Below are 21,676 nucleotides of genomic sequence, written 5' to 3'. Positions count from 1 at the left end.
TGTGTTTCTCAGGCAGCTAGTCATCTTAAACCACTCAACTGGACATCAGGGCCATTATCCGAGGGGTTAATCCCCAATTCCACAGAGCTGGTGACAGGCAAAGTGGAAAAAATAGCAGCCAACATACAAAAATATTAAATAGAAAGGCAAGTTAGAAACTTTCTTTCCCAGTTCATGAAAGTTTTATGATGGCTTCATGAAGCTCAGCTGCAGCATTTTAAGTCATAAAACAGCTCAATTTAATTAGGGAAAGCTACAAGCGTACCCTCAAATTGGCTTTCCAGCTGGTGGTAAAATCATTAATTGAGTGAACCAACAGCTATATAACTGTGGTTTGACCGAGACAAAAAAAAAAAGCAAATGACTCGTTAAACGAGGAGTATTGGTATTAAAAGATTAGCCAAATAAAACAAAATAAGCAGAAAATGAGAATTAAGCACAACCACTAAATATGGTTACGGGCGCTAAGCTGGAAAGAAATTCACAACGAATGCAAGGGTTAAGAAAAATAGAGAGAGAAATGAGCGGAGGATAAAAGGTGGATACATTTAGTCTTCTATTTATAACTATTAGGGTAGCAATATAAATAGACTCAAGCAAATGAGGAGGAAAAAAGGTGTTTTGGCTTTGATACACTGCATCGACATACTAGATGGTTAAAGCTATTTATAATATGAGATATCAGCACATGTAAAGCTTAACAAAGTGTTCATATATTTTAAAATATAAATATATATTAAGATTCATAAACTGCATTAGTATTATACTGCTTAATGCAAGAAAATGTATAAATCTTAATAAAAATTGTGATCAAATGTAATGATAACAGTAAGTACCAAAACTGATTAATTCACTCTCGAATGTAACTAAATGGAAGTGAGTTACGATATGTTCCCTGGCACAATCTGTCCAAGGTACAGGATGATGAACAGATAAATAGCATGGGGGACATCGGTGAAATATATTTGACTGCAGCAAGAGCGACTTCAAATACTTTATGGGCTGCCATTTTGCTTGTGTTTTCAGTATTTAAATGTTTTAATCAGGTCTAGCAGTCAATTAAAAATGTAATTAAATTCTATAATATGCTGTTCAATTAATAAGCGTTATTGCAGTTATTTGCACATAATGAATGTTTGCTAAGAAAAGCTCTCAAATTAAGATAATTAAAAGAAAATGTTGTTTTGTGGTATGTAAATGCCGTGGAAAGACAAAAATGACTTTAGTAATCATTACATAGGCCTACACTACTGTTTAAAAGTTAGTCATTTTTTTTTTAAAGAAATTCAAACTTGCAGAAAATCCGTATATTAGAATGATTTCCGAAGGATCATAAAACAAGGAGATGAAGTTCTCTCTGTGAGTTGACCCTATATCTCTGTATAGACTGAGCAGCACTATCTCAGTGTCTGTCTTTAGGCAAGACTCCAGCTGGCCCAGGTGACAGGAGCCTGTCACACCACCGAGAATGTGACGAGAGCGGATCTAAAAGGCTTTGAGAGTCTTAACCCCTCCGCTCAGCTCCACCCGGCTCAGCACCTGTCCCCCCCACCCGCGTCCTCCTTTACCTCCTCTTGAGCATTAAGCCGGAGCAGTGAAGGTGAGTCCGTGCTGAAAAGCTGGACAGGTCAGAGTGTCAGGAGAGTGGTGTGAAACAGGGACAGAGAGACTGGAGTGTTTACCGGATCACATCAAGGCCTTGTCCCGCCGTGCTCTCTGCTAAACTGAGGTCCTCCAAGGGCCTATCCCAGACATCTCAATGAGACTTTGCCCCGAGCTCGCCCGCTAAAACTTATCAGAGACTTTCAGAGTTCACTCTCACGCTAATGGCTAGTTTTGTCCTTGTGTCTTCTCCATGTTCACAAAGGACTCTTTTTCATCATCGTTTCATCATCTAGAATTTTATTTTAAGCTGAGTGTTGATTATTAGATTTAAAGGGGTTATCAGATGCCCATTTTCCACAAGTTTATATGATTCTTTAGAGTCTTACTGAAAAGTCTATAACATACTTTTGTTAAAATTTCTCAATGGTAGTGTAAAACAACACCCTTTCCACCATTTAAAAAACAGCTGTTTACAGGCCAAGCTGTTTTCTTGCATGCTGCTTTAAATGTTAATGAGCTTTGCTGACCCCGCCCCTCTCTTCCGAGCTGCTCTCTGAGAAACTGTTTACTTTAGCTGCATTCATCGTGAAACTCGCTATCTAGCACATTATTAAAAAAGGCGATTTGCAAAGACTCATAAAAAAACACAAACTCATTCCTTCTGTAGGTGAGGCTGGATCACGAATTATTTGCGCGAACACAGACGGATTTAGGTAGATTCCCTTCAAAACAAATATAATCCATGAAAAATTTGAGCCTTCAGTGGGTCAGATGTCGGGAGTAGATGATGACTGCTATGATCATTATTACATCCAACAACAAAACCCCTCAATCACTATAGAGTCATTCTTGTCATGACAGCTCACTGAGAGCGGGTCTAAAGTAAGACGGCAGTGTCAATCAACTATCGTGGGAGGGGCCTGGGTCTGTGCGATGCCACACAGACAAGAAGCTTAGATCGTCTTGATTTGAGAAAGCGGTAATGATTTTAGTAGATAAAAATAAAAATAAAAACACTGGGTGAATTTTTATCATTATAGGGTGGTTATGTACACACACTGCCAACACACATTTTGCATCCGATGACCCCTTTAAAAACAAAAAGTATTTACATTTAAGTTTAGGCTCTGTTGTATACAGAGCCCCGCACATAACATGCAAGAAAAAATAAATAAATTGTGCGCACGATTTACTAATTCGTACTAAACGATTACGTGCATGATTACAATAGCATTCCCACGATTTACTATTGCATTCCCTTGATTTGCTAAATCGTGTGCACGATTTAGCAAATCGAGGGAACAAATTAGCAATTAGTGCGCACAATTTATAAATCGAGTTAATGAAATAGTAAATTGAGTGAATGCAATAGTAAATCGAAGGAACGCAATCATATGCACGTTTTAGTAATTGTGTGCACGTTTTAGTACAGTGAGGGAACAAATTAGTAAATCGTGCACACGATTTAGCCTAAATTTTTTTCCTGCATGTCATGTTTGGGGCTCCGTAGTTGTAACCTTATAGCTTAGAGCATATGTTGAGGTATATTTTTATCCCTAAGAAAATTTGAATAATAATTGAATTTATTTCAAGAAAGAGCTATTTGTTCAGTAAACTACCGTTTAATAAAAAAGTTATTTCTGTTTAGTTTTTCCCCCGCTGTACCGAAATCATACCAAATCGTGACATTTAACCAAGGTACATACCAAACCAATAAACCTTCAGAACTGAGGTGCTTTCTTCTTTCTTACAGCAGAAAAAGTTCATCAGTGCCATCAAGAAACACCCTTAATAAGAAAGTTTGCATTTGTCATTTACAGCAGAAGAACTGGTATGATTACAATTTGACACTCTTAATATAAAGTTCGGATGTGACTGGACATTCCAGGAAGGTTGCAAAGTCAACGTTGCAAAATAGAAACTCTAGAGGTATTGTTACATTGATATCAACTGAAGTACAGGTACTTTTGACATCTGTACTCCCATGCAAACTCAAAGGCACACAAAGGCCTTATCTCTACTCTTTAGCAATGCTCTGGCACACTTTCCCCAAACGGCTGGAAACATTTTCCATTCATCTGCACCTCGAAGGACTGCGACAAACTCGCTCACCAGAAAGTTTGCTGGCACTTCTTGTGGGTTAAGGAAACACTGCACTTGACTGGTCTCTTTATGATCACTGAATCACAGCCCAAAACACATCACCTTAAATAATGCCTTTCCTCCTTAAACCCAGTCTCTTTTTCCTCTAACCAATGGAAACGCAGTGGAAAATATTAATGCCAGGCAAAAAGTAGTTAACATGTTAACCCTTAAACCGGTACCTGGCAGAGGCACTTCCTGAAGCATGACGCTATCTGGCCGTTGTCCTCCATCTTTCCCTCACTCCTTCCCTCTCTTTTTCCCTCTGTCCTAGTGTATTTCTGGGCTATTCACTGCCTCAGAGGCCCTGAAGCCAGCCGTGTCTCCAGTGGAGGCTCCCTCTTCGACAACCCGGGGCTTAGCCTAAATTCTCTCGCTATTAAAAGCTGTGAAATGCAAATAATGAAACATCTCATTACCACTGTAGGAAAATGAAAAGAGAAAATGGTAGTGGGGAAGATAGAGAGAGAGAGAGGGGAGGTTAGCGGGAGATAACCTGACAGAGTGGCTTTTGTTTCATGAGAGTTGGCGTTACGGAGGGAGTCAAGATTGGATTTGCCAGTAAAATAAACAGGGGTGGATCCTGGAGAGGTATTCTAGGGTGACTTACAGTCGTGGCATGAGGACACACACAAGAGAGCTGGGAACTTACTGTCCATACAGGGTTACACTTAAAATAATATATATATATATATATTCAGTGTTCAAAGAATGAGTTTGGCAATATGGGTGGGAGAGTTCATCGGGGGTCCTAAAACCTCTGTGTGGGGTCGTGGTTGTCACATATCTTCTCCCTTTACTGGCAACAAGCCTATAGAGGGCTGATGCACACCTGCCACATGTCCAGGTCACATTTCAACTGCATTTGCACATTATTTTAGTGACAATTAAGCACATCCCCTACAAATAGTCATTAAAACATCTTTTGATGTTTTACTTTTGTGTTGTTTCAATTCTCATTATTTTCATTGGTTTTTCCCAATATGGTGTTATGAACAAATACTGTTGTAAAATGTTTTAAATATAAATTACTTTATAGAATAAAGGCAGTAAAATAAATTGTAATATAATTAATTATTTCCAATAAAGACACTATATAATTTTTGCATTACAGTAATGAAAATTATTTTGCACAGTAATTTGGTTTAAAGTGCCTAATTGTAATTAAAATAAAGTCACAATGCAATTTTGATTTGATTTTTTTTTTTTTTTTTTACTAAATAGGCTTACATTTTTGTTATGCAAAAGTAGAATTTCTTTGTATTTTGTGATGAAATTTGACCCAGACATTTTTTTTTTTGTGTGATCCACATCAATGTGACTACAGTGGGCATTCATATCACTGGAAAAATCATTTTCCTATGTAGCATTTTTGCCCTATTTTCCAGTAAAAATCCTAAAAACAAGATACATTAAACTGCATATGGTATTAAGATTTTATCTTAACAGAAAAGAGAATATCTTAATATATCTTACTATATTAAGAGAAGATATCTCTAAACCTCCGGAACAAAGTGTATCAATTTAGTTTCTCAGTGCAATGAAATTTCTAGTTTTAAACAAAATCAATTAGATACCTTTAATTAAGGTACTAAATAATTCACATGGTAACATCCCTAATTATTTAGCTTCTCAAGTAAACGTTTTATACTGGAAAACAAGAAGAAAAAACACGGATTACATGAAAATCAATGTTTGCGGTGTAGTCTTGACATAAACAACTGCGTAGATGTGCTGTGTGTTGTTATACTGCAAATACGTTTAAATTGAATGAATGAGTCTGTGCATCTTCATCTGACCATCCTCTCTCAAGCGCTGGGTTGAGAGGTTGATGATGAGCCTCGTTACTGAGTGGGAGGCAAATTCCAGCACGATCTCCACCTCTTCCTTCTCTTTCGCTGTCTTTCTTTCTCCCACTTATTTTGCTTTTTTTATGAGTGTACACTTGCATTACCACACACACACACACACACACACAGAGTCATCGTTTCAAATCCACCAAATGGTGTGCCGATGACTCCCTGAAGCTCGGCTGCCGCTACTCACGAATCGACGACTCATCCTTAACACCTTCCTGGAGCTCGCGCCGTAAGAGGTGTCACAACAAACCGGCGTTGTCACGCTGCACTGAGGCATGGCGTTCCTGTAAGCACACACTCCTGTGCACACACACCAACACACAACCTCACACACCATGCTGTGACAAGCCATTATCACAACAGGAAGGCTCATCACCGCCAGATAAGGTCCACGAATGCAAACTTCACCGAATGATTCGCTAAATGTTCATTTTTAAACTTAATAAAATATTTTTTGTATTGTACTTTTTTTTGTGCAGACATAATTTAGTTTCATCCCCACTGTCCCCCCATTAAGCAGGCACAAATACACATTTACACTGCAAAAAAAAACAATTATACTACATTTTTATTAAAGTATGTGGTTGCAAACAATTTATTTTAGCGACATTTAAAAAGAATAGGTTAGTCAACTAAATTTGTTTATTAAAATGTAGCTAAAATAAATTAATTGCAACCACTTACTGTTTTTGCAAATTAAATTAATGTTTTTTTCAGTGTAGATAAAATGATCCACAGAATGATAGACAGTTAGTCATACAGACTGATAGATAGATAGATGTGTTTTTCAAATTTCAGATTAAAACTACCACAAACACACACACATGTCCTGGCACAAGGTGTCTGTCAGGAAACTAATTGTCATAATCAGGAACACTGGCTGCTGTCAATGACTCAGAGAGAGAGAGAGAGAGAGAGAGAGAGAGAGAGGTGCAGGTGGACAGAAAGGAGGGGGTGTCTGTGGCGTGACTGCTGGGCTGTCAACAGAACATGGGCATCCTTCTGAAATCATCCGTACTGGATAACCCCTAACTAACAGCTCGCCAAACACTAAACTGACGGGGAGAGAACAGGAGGGGGTGGCAGGGGACACAGACAGATAGACGGTGAAAGAAAGAAACTGCAGAGGAGGGTGGACTTGAGGGAAAAGAGGACTGTGCAAACTCTTTTTCCTCAAGCCACTGTTTATCCGAGAGCTTGAAGTGGGGAGGGTGAGCAGCTTTAAATACCTGGGGGTCCACATCAGGGAGGACCTCACCTGGACACTCAACACCACCCAGCTGCTTAAGAAGACACTACAGCGGCTGGACGTCCTGAAGAGGCTGAGGAAGTTTGACATGTCACCCAAGATCGTCCACAGCTTCTACAGATGTGTAGTTGACCAGCTGCTTCACTGCGTGGTATGGCAGCACTACAGTAAGGGACCGCAAACGTCTGCAGAGAAGATCATCAGCATCCACTGCCCTCTCTGCAGGACATTTACCATCGCACAGTCCACAGAAGAGCTGCATCCATCATTAAACACCCCACCCAACACACACTGTTCACACCCCTACCCTCAGGACAGAGGTACAGGAGTGTAAACTCCTTCTTCCCTTCAGCTAAGACTCCTAAACAGGTATAATATATATATATATATATATATATATATATATATATATATATATATATATATACATAGTCTATTTCTATTTTTCACATTCTATAGTCCTACTCTATTCTCGCATATTTAGATACATAGTCTATAGCTCTATTTTCATATTTCTACTACTGCAGCATAGTTTCTTAGATTGTATGCATGTATGTGTGTATAGATTAGATTGTGAATAGTTTGTGTAAGTGTGTGTACAGGCCTGGCATTCATTTTGGAAAGCAAAGTAAAAATTTCATTGCTCGGGGAAACTTGTTTTCCTCACTGGGTATATGTCAATAAATGCTTTGAATCCCTGAATCCTTGAGAGAAATTAATATAAGAGATATTATTAATGAAACCTTGCCCCTCTTCAAATCGCTGTTCAAAAGTAGCATTTTGATCTCTCTCTGTCTTACAGTAGGTGTGGGACTTTTCTGCAACTAACATCCAAAAAAAAAAAAGAAAAGAAAAAAAAAGAAAGTAACTACACTTCAAACCCATCTGCCATTGGTCAAATAACACATAGCTCCGCCCCCAATTCATGTCATTGGTCTTATAAATTGGTTTTTTAAAAGAAAGGATGACATTTAAATTTAGAATTACACATTTAAGAGTATAATTTGATGTTTAATAAACTAAAAGCGTTCAAAGAACATTCACATTGTTGAAGCTAAAAAAACAGTAATTTTCTTAATTAGTATTTGTTTTTTATAATAATCTTTTCAAGCAAAAATTTCTAAGGATTAAACAAAGGTCCATAAATTAAAGATATTTTTTTAACAAATCTTAAACATATTTTTTTCCACATCTCTAGCTAATTATTTTTCTTTCTTTTTTTTTAATAAAGCTTACTAAATGTTATCCAATTTATGATTTAAACTAGAAAAACAAAAATCAATCTAAATTCAATCAATGCACTTTAGTGTTGAAAGATTAAAAAAGGAATTTTCAATATTTTTTATTTATTTTTGTTGTTGTTGTTTGTCAACACATCTTAAATTAAGCACATTATTCTATCACACCTCTAGCTAATTATTTTTCTTCTTTAAAAAATAAAGCTCACTAAATTTGATATGATTTATGATTAAAACTATTCAATCTTCCAACATGTTTCATTTACAGCAAACAGGTCTTGTTTTAGAGGTATGTTCAGACATTTGCGTCTCATCTTTATCACTGAGCACTAGTCCAGCGATCAGTGTTTCATTTTCACACCTTTGTCTTCTGTCTGCTGAGGACTGGGGGGAGAAAATGAAGAGAAACACAACTGTCGCTATACTTAGTTGGTTTGACAATTAGTAATCACAACACGAGAAAAGACCGAGAAGGGAAAGACGGAGAATGAGAGTCCAGGAGATTAGCGGATCGTACAACAGATCTTAATGCATTTTACATTAACTCATAAAACATTACGTATCAACTTCCTCAAGGATGATATGACGCTACTAAATAATTCATCATCTCTAAGAGCTTCTTCTGTTTCATATTTGATAATCGAGTTCAGCTTAACAATAGCCAGTGTTTTTACCCAGGCTTGTGTTGCCATGGTAACCACGAGTGTGTCCAAGAGTCGACCCTGTCACCAGACGCTTCGCTCCTGTCCCGTACTGTCTGTCTGCCTTCTCTTGTACATTTCGTCACACAATTGCATCGAACGGCTCGGGTGTCACCTGTCGCCCGATTGACAAAGTGTTATGTATAAGCTGAGTCGATGTATAAGCTGCAGCACGCTGCGTGGAGGAATAGCAGGGCTAGCGTGTTGCTCTGGTGATCACCGCCCACCTCACAAACCTAATTTTAAAGAAAGTCACACATTCCCACGTTGTGAGGTGGCGGTATCGAGTGTCCAACCAACACTTTCTCTGATCAGCCCCTTGGGGGGGATGGGAGGGGGAGAGGACCTTCACTGCTTTCCTTTCCTCGCATTTTCGTTTTAAGTAAGTAAGAAGGCCCATTAAATACCGTGGTGGCACCTTGTGTTTTGAATCATGAATAAATAAAAACCCCACACTTTTTGCAAATGATGAAGTTGGTGGGGACTGCCAAAGGGTGAGGAGGTCAGAAAGGTTCAGAGAGAGGGACATTTTTGTTTTAAAATAAATAATTATAATAATTAAATATAATAATATAATAATAATAATAATAATAATAATAATACATAATATATAATAATTAAAATTAATAAAATTAAATATTACAATCAATGAATAAAACTCACTAAATATTAATACATTTGTAATTAAAATTTGAAGATAAAATTAAAAATTTAAAACCTTAATTCAGTTTTACATAATGTTTCTTCTAAAGAAAACACTATACTTTTTCAAATTAAAACAAAGGGTAATGTAATGTAATGTAATAAAATAAAATAAAATAAAATAAAATAAATAAATAAATAAAATAAAATAAAATAAAATAAAATAAAATAAAATAAAATAAAATAAAATAAAATAAAATAGACAATTCCCAAGAATAAAGCTATTAGATGTATGACTAAAATGGAATTTTAGGTATGTTCAGATATTTATACTGAAAACCAAGATAAAAAAATATATAGATTAAGAAGGGGCAGTACCTTTACTTACCCTAAACCTTCTCACTTTATTATTCAAAAATAAAAATGTCCAGAAACACCATGAATTAACACACACACACACACACTTTTTGCAAATGATGAAGTCGGTGGGGGCTGCCAGAGGGTGCTATGAGGTCTGGTAAATTCAGAATAGAATAGAATACAAAAAAATTCCCAATAATAAAGTTCACTAAATATTATTTGATTTGTAATTAAAACTAGAAAATAAACTTAAAAATGTAAAACCTTATTTCAGTCTTGCACACTTTTTCATCTGACGTAAACTGATCTTGTAAAGCAAGACTAATATATGGTATCTTAACTTAACCCTAAACTTTCTTATGTCATTTAACAAAAATAAAAAGGAGTAAGTAGATAAGTAAGCAAGTAATGAATAAATGAACAAACCGACATGTCAATGAAAGCTGCTAGAGGGTGCTAGGAGGTCTGAAAATTTCAGAAAACAATAAAGATAAGTAAAGGCAGAGTGTGTGACAGTGTTCACAGCTAACCCATTCGTCCCTAACAACTGCAGCACACACACTTTCTCATGCAGCTTGGCACTGCTGCACGCTCACCTGGCACCTGCTGTTCAGACTCGGAGAGCTGGAACCAGAGTGAGATCAGGCCTTTATTTAATCTAGGAAGAAAAGAGAAATAGGGCCACGGAGGGCACAGCTGTACAACTTCCAACACCCCTCTTCCAGGATTACCAATCAAGAACACACTGGACTGGGGAGGGCTGGATGCAGGTCTGGCGATCAAGGAGTCAAGCCTGAAGGACACGGTCCATAACTGACTCACATCGTCCATCAAAGTGACAACAAGGGTTTTGCTGTACATTAATCCGACTGCACTTTTTGCATATCGTCACAGTGTGCAAATCCAAGTTGTTATTGCAGCACTCTGACAACTGACTGAAAATGACAGCGAAAGCGGCAGTCCCAGGTTCCTGCCCGCGCAATCACTTCCATCAGGTTTGAGAGTTTCCCCATATGAGACACTCATCCGTCCGCCACAAATGTTCCTCTTCACCGTGATGAATATTTCATGTTCTGATGGCACTTTTAAGACAGAACTAATTAACAAAAACTAGTTGATCTGGCATACGCTAAATCAGTTCAATTAAAAGCACACAGACAAACGCTACACGCTAATAGCAAGAGCAGAGGAATAATTGTAAGTTGAGGGGGAAGTGCTGAATGTTAAACAGGCCCTGTTAACGGCACTTTAGCACTTGGCGATGAACTCCTCTCAGGATCACACCGACCCTTGATAATGGACTAATGCAGATCGCCACATCACACAATACATTTGGAAAAACAGAGGCCTTCCAATGTCCGTGACATATCTACTGTATAAAAAACAATGAGGCAGTACGGATCTGAGTGACACTGCAGAGGGGGATTTGGGAACATGAGCCAAGTGCACCACCACAACTTAAACCAACTTTGACTTTTGGTTTGGGAATTTTCAAAGCTCGCATTTAGACACAGATCTAGACGGTGTTGAAGAATGGAAACCTTCGTCCTAACAATGATTGCAATGGCTTTCTGAAATTCACAGCGAGGAGGAAAAGCGTTCTGTGGTATTGTGGGGTAAATGTGTTAGCGCTGGGAGTGTCTCCACCCTCCCTTAATGGTTAGCTCTTGGCAGACAAGATGGGATGAAAAGTATAGAGACAGACTAAACCATCCTCTGAAAAATAAACAAGAGGTTTTAAGAGACAGACAAAAGGGCTATGGAAAGTGGACAACCCAATGTCCACCGAATTCACCTGAGAACGCTTTTAAATGGTAATAGTCTTCCTGTCCAAAACTGAGCACTAAAATAAACCCGTTTTCTTCGTTTGCGCTATTACTTTTGTCATATCTCAATTGCTACTCCTTGACTCTATTTGTTTGAAGATCTCGACCAGACTGACACAGCAACACGGACTCAACCAGTTGCATGGCGGGACTATCTGTTTGGCCAAACAATGGAACATTACTGTGGATGAAAATAGTTTGAAAATTAGTTTTGCAGTTGTAGTTGGCGCAGAAATTACACACTTCAGCTGCTCCTCAGGCGTTTCTCCAGAGAAAAGACCCCAGTAATCTCACATATGTCTCCTCAAATGATCCTCAAGACAATTTCAAAAGCTGAGATTTCAAGCTGTTTCGCCGTGTAAAAACCATGTTGCTAGCCAGGGTGTTGCTAGGTAGGATTCAATCGCACGATTAAATATAGGGATTTGATCAAATCTATATGAGAACTGAGGTAATTGTGATGTCCAAATTAGCATTCATCACAAACCATTGGACTTGAGTGTACTATGAGTGAGCTGCAAATAAAAGTCTAACAAATCAGTTGTAAAACCAAATTAATACAATACATATCAGTGCAAACTTTACCAGCTTACAAGTGTTTTACAAGTCTGAAAATGAAACTTTAACCTTGTCTCATACCTTGAATGCATGAAACGTGAGGGAAAATAAGTGTGCATGCATGCATGCAAAGAATGCATAATCCATTGAATATTGTGCTGTGACATTATGTGGCAATCAATACTGTAAAATCATATCATAATCGGGGGGGGGGGGGGGGGGGGGGCTAATGGTTTGACATTGCATACATTATATCTGGCTGTATAGCTTGTACTGAAGTATTATAATCTACCAATTTATATTCGTCTACTGATAAAACTGTGCTAGATGATTGTTAGTGAGCCTGTATACAGAAATACATGACAAGCACCAAGAAGGAGAAGAGTTGCATCAGAACAAGTTCTTAAAACTGTAAATATTTTATTTTCAAATTGTTGAAAATTAGAATTTAGATTTTGGGGCCAATTTTTGAACTAGCAAAGTCATTTGGGTTATTTTTTAAGCTACATTGGTCAATGCAGATCTGGCAACCCTCATCATACTTGAGATCATTTAGATTACTGTGAAATAAAATGAAGATGCCATGTGCTCAAAGAGACATTTTGAATAGCAGTTTGTGTAAATATGAATGAGCGTGTCTCTCTGGGTCACCCGAATCTCTCGGTTTGAGTGTGACGTCACACTGTCCTCAAAGCACAAATGTGTGACATTACTCCGGGAGAAAAGTTAGTAACTGTCACAAACACATGCATTATTTACAATATTTGACACTTCATTTAACACTCGCATTTGAAGCTAAAGCAGGGATGTACATTAGATAAAGTCGACTTACTCTAAAACCCATAATCTCCACGTTAAAGAGGCTGAAGAGGATGAAGACAAGTATGGTTTTAACTGGTGGGGTTAGCATACCTCCCCGTGTGTAAACATCCTGTATTTAAGACCACGTGTGGTCAGAAAGTAAGCCAGAAACGACCGAGTGTGACAGGGGCGGGGGTGTTGTAAACCAGTTTGTGTGTATTGTGTTCATATCCAAAAACAGGAATACGCAACGATTTACGAACCACCAAGCTTGGACTGAATTTCACCAGCAGACAGAGAAAGAGAGAATGACCGGTCACACAAGAGGGACAATCCGAGAGAGCGCAAGGAGAAAAAGAAGAGGAAAAAACAGAAACAAAAACCTCACAACCACATCCTCTTTTTCAGCCTAGGAGTGTAAAGCCCACTGCTAAGCGCTTGCCCAGGGTATGCTATCTCATTTCTAGGGGCTTTTTTTCCACTCGGTTTCTCCCTCAGGGCTTTCCACACAGCCTGAGAGCCCCCACTGAAATATTCACAAGGCACCTGAGGACACAGGTCTTTGTGGGGCAGTTCCAGGGAGGTCGGGCTCCGGGTTAACCCACACACCGAGCGCCTAATCTAGGGGGATGAACACATCTAAGTGGCTGATGAGCACAGCTGTCACTCTATACACACACACACACACACACACACAGAGGCCTAGGGACAGCTCTAGGGAGTGAAGCGCACCTGTATGCATCCCCGCTCACACAAAAGAACTCCTAGTTTTTTGGTAAGGGACGAGTTTGATTGCACATCTGGTGTGAGGGTGTAAAAATAAACTAAAAAATTCAAACGCAACAATTGTGTGTTGAACAGTCATGTTTGTGTTTAGTTTTAAATATTAAACATACGAGACACACACTGTACAGATGTTTAACGTGCAGCTTGTTTCCAAGCTGATGAATAGAATATCGGGCTTTGTGTGGTCTTTAAAGTGAGGGGGAGAAACAGGTCTCCAGTGCTGCAGCAGGTTCATGCTTTCTAACCTGTTACCCACACAACACAGCCCACAGCCCGGGGAGAGAAGCCATCTTCCACACACTCCACCCACACACACACACACTCAGCTGTGTGTCGTGTCACCCCCACCCCACACATCAGCACCCGTTCTCCATCAACACACACACACGGCCAGCTGAACTACCCCTCTTTATCTGTTTCTCTATCCCTCTGCACCATCAGCCACCTCCTCCCCCATATCGTGCCGTTCTGTGCAAATGTTCAGATTAACAACCGCAACCACCCTGAATAAACACCGCACTGCACTTTCTTGTTCAGCTAACTGCCTGAACCTCCCTCAAGATACACTCACACATCCACAGACACGTTAAACATGTATGCTTAAACATTATAGCAGTAAAAACAACTCCAACAAACTCCAACATGGTGGAGTCCCTCATATAAAGTGGGAAAACATAAAATAATATATAATAATTCAGCACATTAAAAGAATATCCAGGGTTAAATACATGTTCAGTTCTTTTGGAAACTTCTATGCTCTCGATTTCAATAGAAACTTTCAAATTTGTGGAAGTCTATGGGACATGCATTTGTTGTTTTGTTTGTTTGTTTGTTTTAAGCACTGACTCATGACAAGTCCAACTCAGGCTTACTTGAAAAATATGGCTGTGGTAATACTTCAGGAAAAAATTGCAACTTAATGTTCTATTGCGCTTGACTATAAGACACCATCTGCACTAAACCAACCCCTAAACCTTCTCAATATTATTGTTTTGTGGCATTTGTGTTTAGAGGTCATAACATAGTATTGTGCAAGGAACCACGCAAAAATAAGTCTTAATTAAGAAGTAATCATAATAAATAAAATAAAGGTATAAAAGTTACTGGTGTTTTACTGCCACTCGTGATCATCTCAGAAGGCTTTGTTAAATTATTATCTGTGGTAATCGACAGCAAGCCACCAATAGTTTAACTTGTGTTTAATATTCTTTTAACATCTTCTCCAGTGCTGAGTGAGGACAGGTATGATATTTCGACTTCATTAAAGCAGTTCCTAGAACACAGTGCTATCTTTACTCTTATTTCAGCCCCTCTCTTCCCTTTACCCCATGCAGAAGGAACCAGTTCCCCTCCCTGCTTTCTGTTGACACAATACAGCCACACCTGTGAGGAAGTCAATATGCATAGGGGACCAGTGCCCCCCTCCTGCCTAAAATGTTCTCCCTCTTACACACAAACACACAGATTCTCCATTAAACATAAACACCTGGACACGACTCTGACACGCAACACCAACACTGCCCTCTAGAATGAGTACAGAATACACAAATACAGTGCGTGTGCATTGAAGAACTATCATTTATATATTTGGCAGATGCTTTTATCTAAAGTGCCTTAAAAAGTATATTTATGAAGGTATATTTCTATAAGTTTGTGTGCTAAATGGGAATCAAACCCATGGAGCTGTCATGCTTTACCAGACGAGCCGTAGGAACACAATCACTTTTACCTGCAAGAATAAAAGTTAGATGGTGCTTCACATTATAATTCTGTGGAGTATCTACACACTTTATAGTCATGTAAAAGACTATAGACTAGTGCTTAACTAGTGAACAATAATAGTTTGAAACTATTGTAGTATATAACAGATAAAAAGGCCGTATGAGATTCTATCGCCCTGGTTTGGTCAGGAACAAGTCCAGCACATGTTGTAATATAATGAGTATAGGCTACCTTAAAATGACTGTTTTCCATCCCTGGAGAGAGATAAGGGTGGACTGGCTGTTCTGCTACGACAGACACCTGCCAGCATCGTCACACACACACAATCACACACACACACCACTAACATCAAGACGCATTACAATCTATGCATCTACTACAATCGTAGAAATAATGCTACTGGTAATGCTAATTAACTCATAATTCAATTCAAATGGATGTCATGACAGTCAGATACTGTAGGTGGAGAAAACCTAAAAAGGAAGTTGTCATGTTTCCACTGGCTTCATTCTGTGTAGATGGGCATGAGGACAGTTCCTTACATAACCAGTTCTTCTGCTCAACTGACTCATTTTTGCTCTGCAGACAGTAATAATGCCATAAATACATCAATGTAATTTTAAAAAGCGTGACGGCTCCCATTATTTACCTACGTATATGTAGTAATATAAGTTAAACTAACGCGGTTAATTTCACACATAAATGCGCTGATAAGTATCATGTATTGTTTTTGACAGTCTGAATTCGACATTTTCGCCTGAACAGTTAGAAATATGTCCAACTAACCAATCAGAATGGGGTGCACCTGTAGCAAACAAGAGCCGACACGCCGCGAACAGGCGTCATAATAATCAATAGAGAGTGTTATATTCTTTTGACAGGCGCGCTGAATGATACATTGTGGCGCGTAACGCTCGACTCAAATGTATCAATTCAAAGACGCGCGTTCGAATTCATTGTTGACGTTTATGTGTAAACCCGCTGATGTTCCGCCGTCGGCGAGTCAAACAAGTGGGGTCGCTCCCCTTAAAACCAACCCGTGAGCGAGGAGAAAATGGAGGAAGACGGAACTGACCAGCTTTAAGGGGGCAGACGAGGGGAAAAAAGAGACAATAACCCGAGGAGCAGCGCTTGTGTCATCTAACGCTTCCCTCAGCGAACACCCGAATATACTCCGCTCCCCTCAAGTTGACGGAAGTGTTAGGCGCCGAGTCCATGGATTCAATAATACAGGACATAAAATAATATTAAAGTGAGTCCAAAAAACAAAACAAACAAAAAGATCCCCTTCCATTTTCTGGTAGTAGGTTTAGGGTGTTGACGCAGCAAAAATTTCCAGCTGGAGAAATTCCCCTTTTGGAGGTTAAATGAGGGGAGGAGAGAGTGGGGTTAAACCCTTGACTGCCAAAGCTGAGCCTTTCATTTATATACCACCGCCACATGCACTGACCCCCAAACGACATGATGTTAGGATTAAAACTTAGAGCAAATATTATAATGTGAATAGTAGGCTATTAAGTTCCTGGTCAAATTTGAAGTAAAGCGTAATCAGCGCGTTCAAAAGGTTGACAAGACAAAAAAGAAAGTCTCCCATCACTCCAATAAAACTCTATCCTGAATGAATGACTGCACATCTGACAGCTGTTCGCAGCGCGTGCATCATCTGTCATGAACATGTTCTCACCTGGAGACGTCAAACAGGTTGCTGTCACGCAGTCTACTCCAGTGACGTGTAAAAGAACACAAACGCACCGGCACTGGGGAAACACACAACTTACCTGAATACCTGTGCTGAGGCGCGAGCTCATGACTCTGTCATACATCCAGATAGATGACAAGTCGAGTGTGAGTGTAAAAGCGCTGAGACTGAAGCCTGTGCGGTGGTCAGGAGGGAGGAAGTGCTGTTAGAGAGAGTGTGGAAAGGTGAGAGAGTTATACCTGTTAACCCATGAGTTCTGGGGGCGCGCGATGTCGATGCGTCGGAGCTCCAGTATTTCGCTCGTGACAGGTTTGAGAGAGTGAGCACGTCAACAATGTCAGCAGTCAGCTGGGAGACGCGTGTGTGTCGGTCAGTGTAATTCCCCTGCTCGCTGTCTCCCTCTCTCCACGCTCGTCTTTTTCTGATTCTCCCTCCCCTGCTTTTCCGTGTCTCGGTATCAGGAACCAGCCTCCCCCTCTGTGTGTGTGTGTCTCTAGCTCTCTCTCTCTTTCTCTCTCTCTCTCTCTCGACTGAGAGTCAAATACAGGAAATGAGGCAACATAAACGCTCGCATTCACCATCAAACCCTGGACAGCTCCGGCTGAACTCATACAGCCATGAAGCCTCCAGGTCAATTATTAATGTACAGAGAGCAACATGCCCACCTTATTAGAGTAAAGATGCTTAGCGTACTAAGACAAGTGGAATACAGGTCAATTTGATCTCGACTCAAACTCAAACAAATAAATTAAAAAATAATTGTATTTAAAATACAAAAAAAATAATAATACAATAATTCAATTTGTGTCAGTTTTGTACACCTGTAAACACACACACACACACACACACACACACACATACACACACACATCCACATAAATATATGCTATCATGTTGCTGTCAGTTATATTTATACACATACTTGTTAATAGAAAACTGTTATAGTTATTTTTCATTATACAAACACACACACACACACACACACAGAGAGAGAGAGAGAGAGAGAGAGAGTTAATATTTTTTTAATATTAAATGTATGTTGTAAAATACATTTTAATTGTGTCATCAGAGTGTCAATTTATGACATGTTTTTGTCAACTTTTTTATTCACTAGTTTTCTTAAAACGTCTGCTGGTTTGCTTATATCATTTCATATTATATTATTAGAATTATATAAGATTCAGCAAAATATATGCTTTATCCAAACACACACACATACATATTACAGTATATAATACATAATATACTTTATAATAGGCTACATGCTGAAATGTTATATTTTAGCTGTTGCAACTATTATTGTCTTTACTAATTTAAGATATTTTTCTCTGATTGTTTTTAGCTATTAGCTCGTTTAAAAATCATTTTGTGTACCAGAGCTGTGTTTAAACCGAGTGTCCAGTTCATGTAAAGGATTTGCTGGTTTTTCCCGTGGGCACTGTTGAATTTGCATGAGGGAGCGTCTGTGCGTATAGGCGCGTGTAGGCGTGAGTGCGCGCCTGCTACACGCTTTTGTCCACTGTGCACGTGAGAGTGACACGCGCCCCCTAGTGGAATGTAATCGGGCTCTCAGTGTTCTTAATCTGTGTGGAAGGTGTCACCTGCAAATCACATAACTGATTACTTTTGCTCATTTAGCATATTCTTAGAGATGCATTAAAATCTGCAATCTGCAAGGCTCAAAATTACAATCCAGTTCTTGTTATTTTAATGCTGTCTCTTACTGCTTAATCTGATATACAACAGTCAGGCCTTTTTGTACTGCACATGTGCAAGTTTCAGAGCTTTGGCCGGATCGGAACGTGTGGCAGGCAGGATTTGTGTGTGTGTGGATTGTGTGGATTAAACCCATTGACCTGTGGCAGGGCTCCTGTCTCAGGCTCCTGTGCATGCATGTAATACTGATGTTCTTTAGCCATTTTCAGCGTCCGCAATCCGTGTCAGAATCAAGCTGCTTTTCTCACTTGCTCTATCCGTCTGCCTGTCCATGTACGCCAGCGGCGGTCTGCCAATCTGCCTGACTCAACACAGTCTGTCTGATTACGCCCTGTTTTATCCTGCCACCTCTTAAACACCATCCCCCTCCATCCAGCATGGGGCACAAACTTCATTAGCCCTCTTACGTATTTATTCATTCATATCATGAACACTCATCAAAGCCAGGCCAGAGGGACAAGGGCCAAAGAAGGCATTGCCCACACATAAACATAGGGAAGGGACCAGACAACATATTATTTTCAAAACCTCTCAACAAATATGTTCAGAGAGTCCTGCTAGCACTAGAAACTCTACTTCTATTTTATAGAAAAAAATAAAATGTTTTATTTGAAAAATTACCTTGTGAAAAAGAAGTACGCCTTAATATATTTTTTACTAATACAAAACAAATATCCTTTAAATAGAATATACTTGAAAACTGAATGTAATATTCAGGCACCTTACTGCATTTTAATTGCAAATACATTTAAATGTATTATAGCTTAAATTTATATTAATGCACTTTAATTTGACATTATAACAGTGCACTTAAAAAAAGGTTACTTAAATATCTTTATATATATATATATATATATATATATATATATATATATATATATATATATATATATATATATATATATATATATATATGGTAACACTTTAGAATAAGGTTCCATTAGTTAATGTTAGTTAATGTATTAATTAACATGAACAAACAATGCATATATATATATATATATATATATATATATATACACACACACACACACACACAGTATCTACGTGTGTGTGTGTGTATGTGTGTGTGTGTGGTATACAAAATATGTTTTGGTTTACAATTATAATATTTAAATTATAATTTATTTGGTATATATTGAAATAAATAATATCATTTATAATTAACTCTTTAATATTTAATTGAGCTGTTGGGACTATTGTCTTACCCAATTTTCTATATTAGCTTTTTTTCTACTCTTATTGTTGAATCAGTAGCTAATTTACATGTGCTTAAATATGTTATTTAAAAAAGTACACTACACGTGTATATTCAGTTCCATTAAGCACACCTCTTTTTCATAAGGGTCTTGTTACAGCCCTAAAACTTTGTTATTTAGGCCACTACAAACACATTTCAGCTCATCAATGCACTCAAAACACATCTACAAACAGACTGTAGATGCGTAATTAAAAGAAAACACTGCTGTAAATGTCAGCACTGGAAACAAGAACGGAGTCCAAGTGCTGACACGTGTTTGAACCGTGACAACAGGAGGAGAAACATAAATAGCATCCTTAAAAACTTTCTGAAGTCTGAAATTAATTACGTCTTTACTCTGGCCCCCCTGCCGTGAAGCGCAATAATCTTTCACGTCAAGCAAGCGGGCGAAGAATATATCTAAACACAAACTGTCATAAAAATAGCACGGATGGATTTCAAAGCACCGTCCCCCCACCTTTCACTATCAATTTTCCAGCGAGCTGAATAGTGCTCTGTTTCTGTCTGTCAGTGGACGTGAAGGGAGACCAGGTGTGTGTCTGTTCTATTCAGCGACGCTCTGGTTTTCTGTGGGGAGCTCAGAGATGAAGTGTCCGTCTAAAGGTGCAATCTGACGATAATGGCTGCTGACAAAACCAAAACCGATTTCTACATTAGCCCCCGCTCTAAAAACACCTCCCAAAACAAACAAACAAACAAACAAACCAAAAATCAGCACAATGGAATGACAGCAAAACAATGACACCTTCACAGACATTAATGGGTGAACGGAAAAGAGGGTGGATAGACTGAGGAAAGGGAAGTGAGAGTGAGATCTTTTGTACTGTAGACTAGATACATGACAGACTTTCAAACAAGACAACAGCTCTTAGGTGTCTGCGTGTCCATCAGCATCTAGTCTGGTCAAGTCTAATCTTGTCAGCACGAAGCAGTGTTCAACACAGGGCACTTTCACACCAGAGCTTTCGCTGCAGACTCTGCTTCACGTCAGGGCTCGGTTCGTTTGATTGGTAGGTTGTGTGTGTGTGCATAAGTAAACCACACCTAAGTCTGCTTTGAAACCTTAAGCTAATGTATGATTCATTTGTGCTCATAATTGGTATCGGCTAATTTGGTGAATCACTATTAATTATCTTTTAGTCTTGTTAGGTCTCAAATGGGAAAAATCCACCTCCAAATGTCACTTTGGAGTCAGGTTGCCATATTTAAGGGTCGCGCTAAACAGAAATGCTCAAAACAAAAGGATATCAAAGAGTACAACTAATGGACACTTCACTCACAAATATTGCCATTTTTTAAGAAATTCAATAAATGTCACATTCTCTTAAATGTGTTGTGACAGATCACTGTAGCGCCTCAGTTCAAGTGGCACGTCTCTTCCTTTTTATTAGCTATAGCATGAAATAAATGAGGTTTTATTAACAAGGTTCGGGAGGAGCACAATCAGATAATCATCCAATTTGGCACAGGGGCATCTTGTTTAGCTAACCATCTTAACTAGCACAACAAGT

General features: G+C 38.7%; 1 protein-coding gene across 3 annotated transcripts in view; it reads right to left on the bottom strand.

The window, feature by feature from the left end:
- LOC128011236 (zinc finger and BTB domain-containing protein 46) overlaps positions 1-17,704 on the bottom strand; it is a 76,955-nt gene extending 59,251 nt beyond the window's left edge. Inside the window, exon 1 of one of the 3 annotated variants that reach the window (XM_052593419.1) lies at positions 17,428-17,704. The gene's annotated coding sequence lies outside the window, so the exon portion shown is untranslated. Of the gene's footprint in view, positions 1-17,267; positions 17,404-17,427 lie in introns of those variants that run through there. The other 2 variants (XM_052593421.1, XM_052593420.1) reach the window with 2 other exon arrangements.
- Positions 17,705-21,676: the final 3,972 nt, after the last annotated feature.

Source organism: Carassius gibelio, chromosome B23 (assembly GCF_023724105.1).
Source record: "Carassius gibelio isolate Cgi1373 ecotype wild population from Czech Republic chromosome B23, carGib1.2-hapl.c, whole genome shotgun sequence".
NCBI lineage: Eukaryota > Metazoa > Chordata > Actinopteri > Cypriniformes > Cyprinidae > Carassius > Carassius gibelio.
Note: the sequence above shows the minus strand (reverse complement) of the source record. Positions and strands in the feature narration are given on the sequence as shown.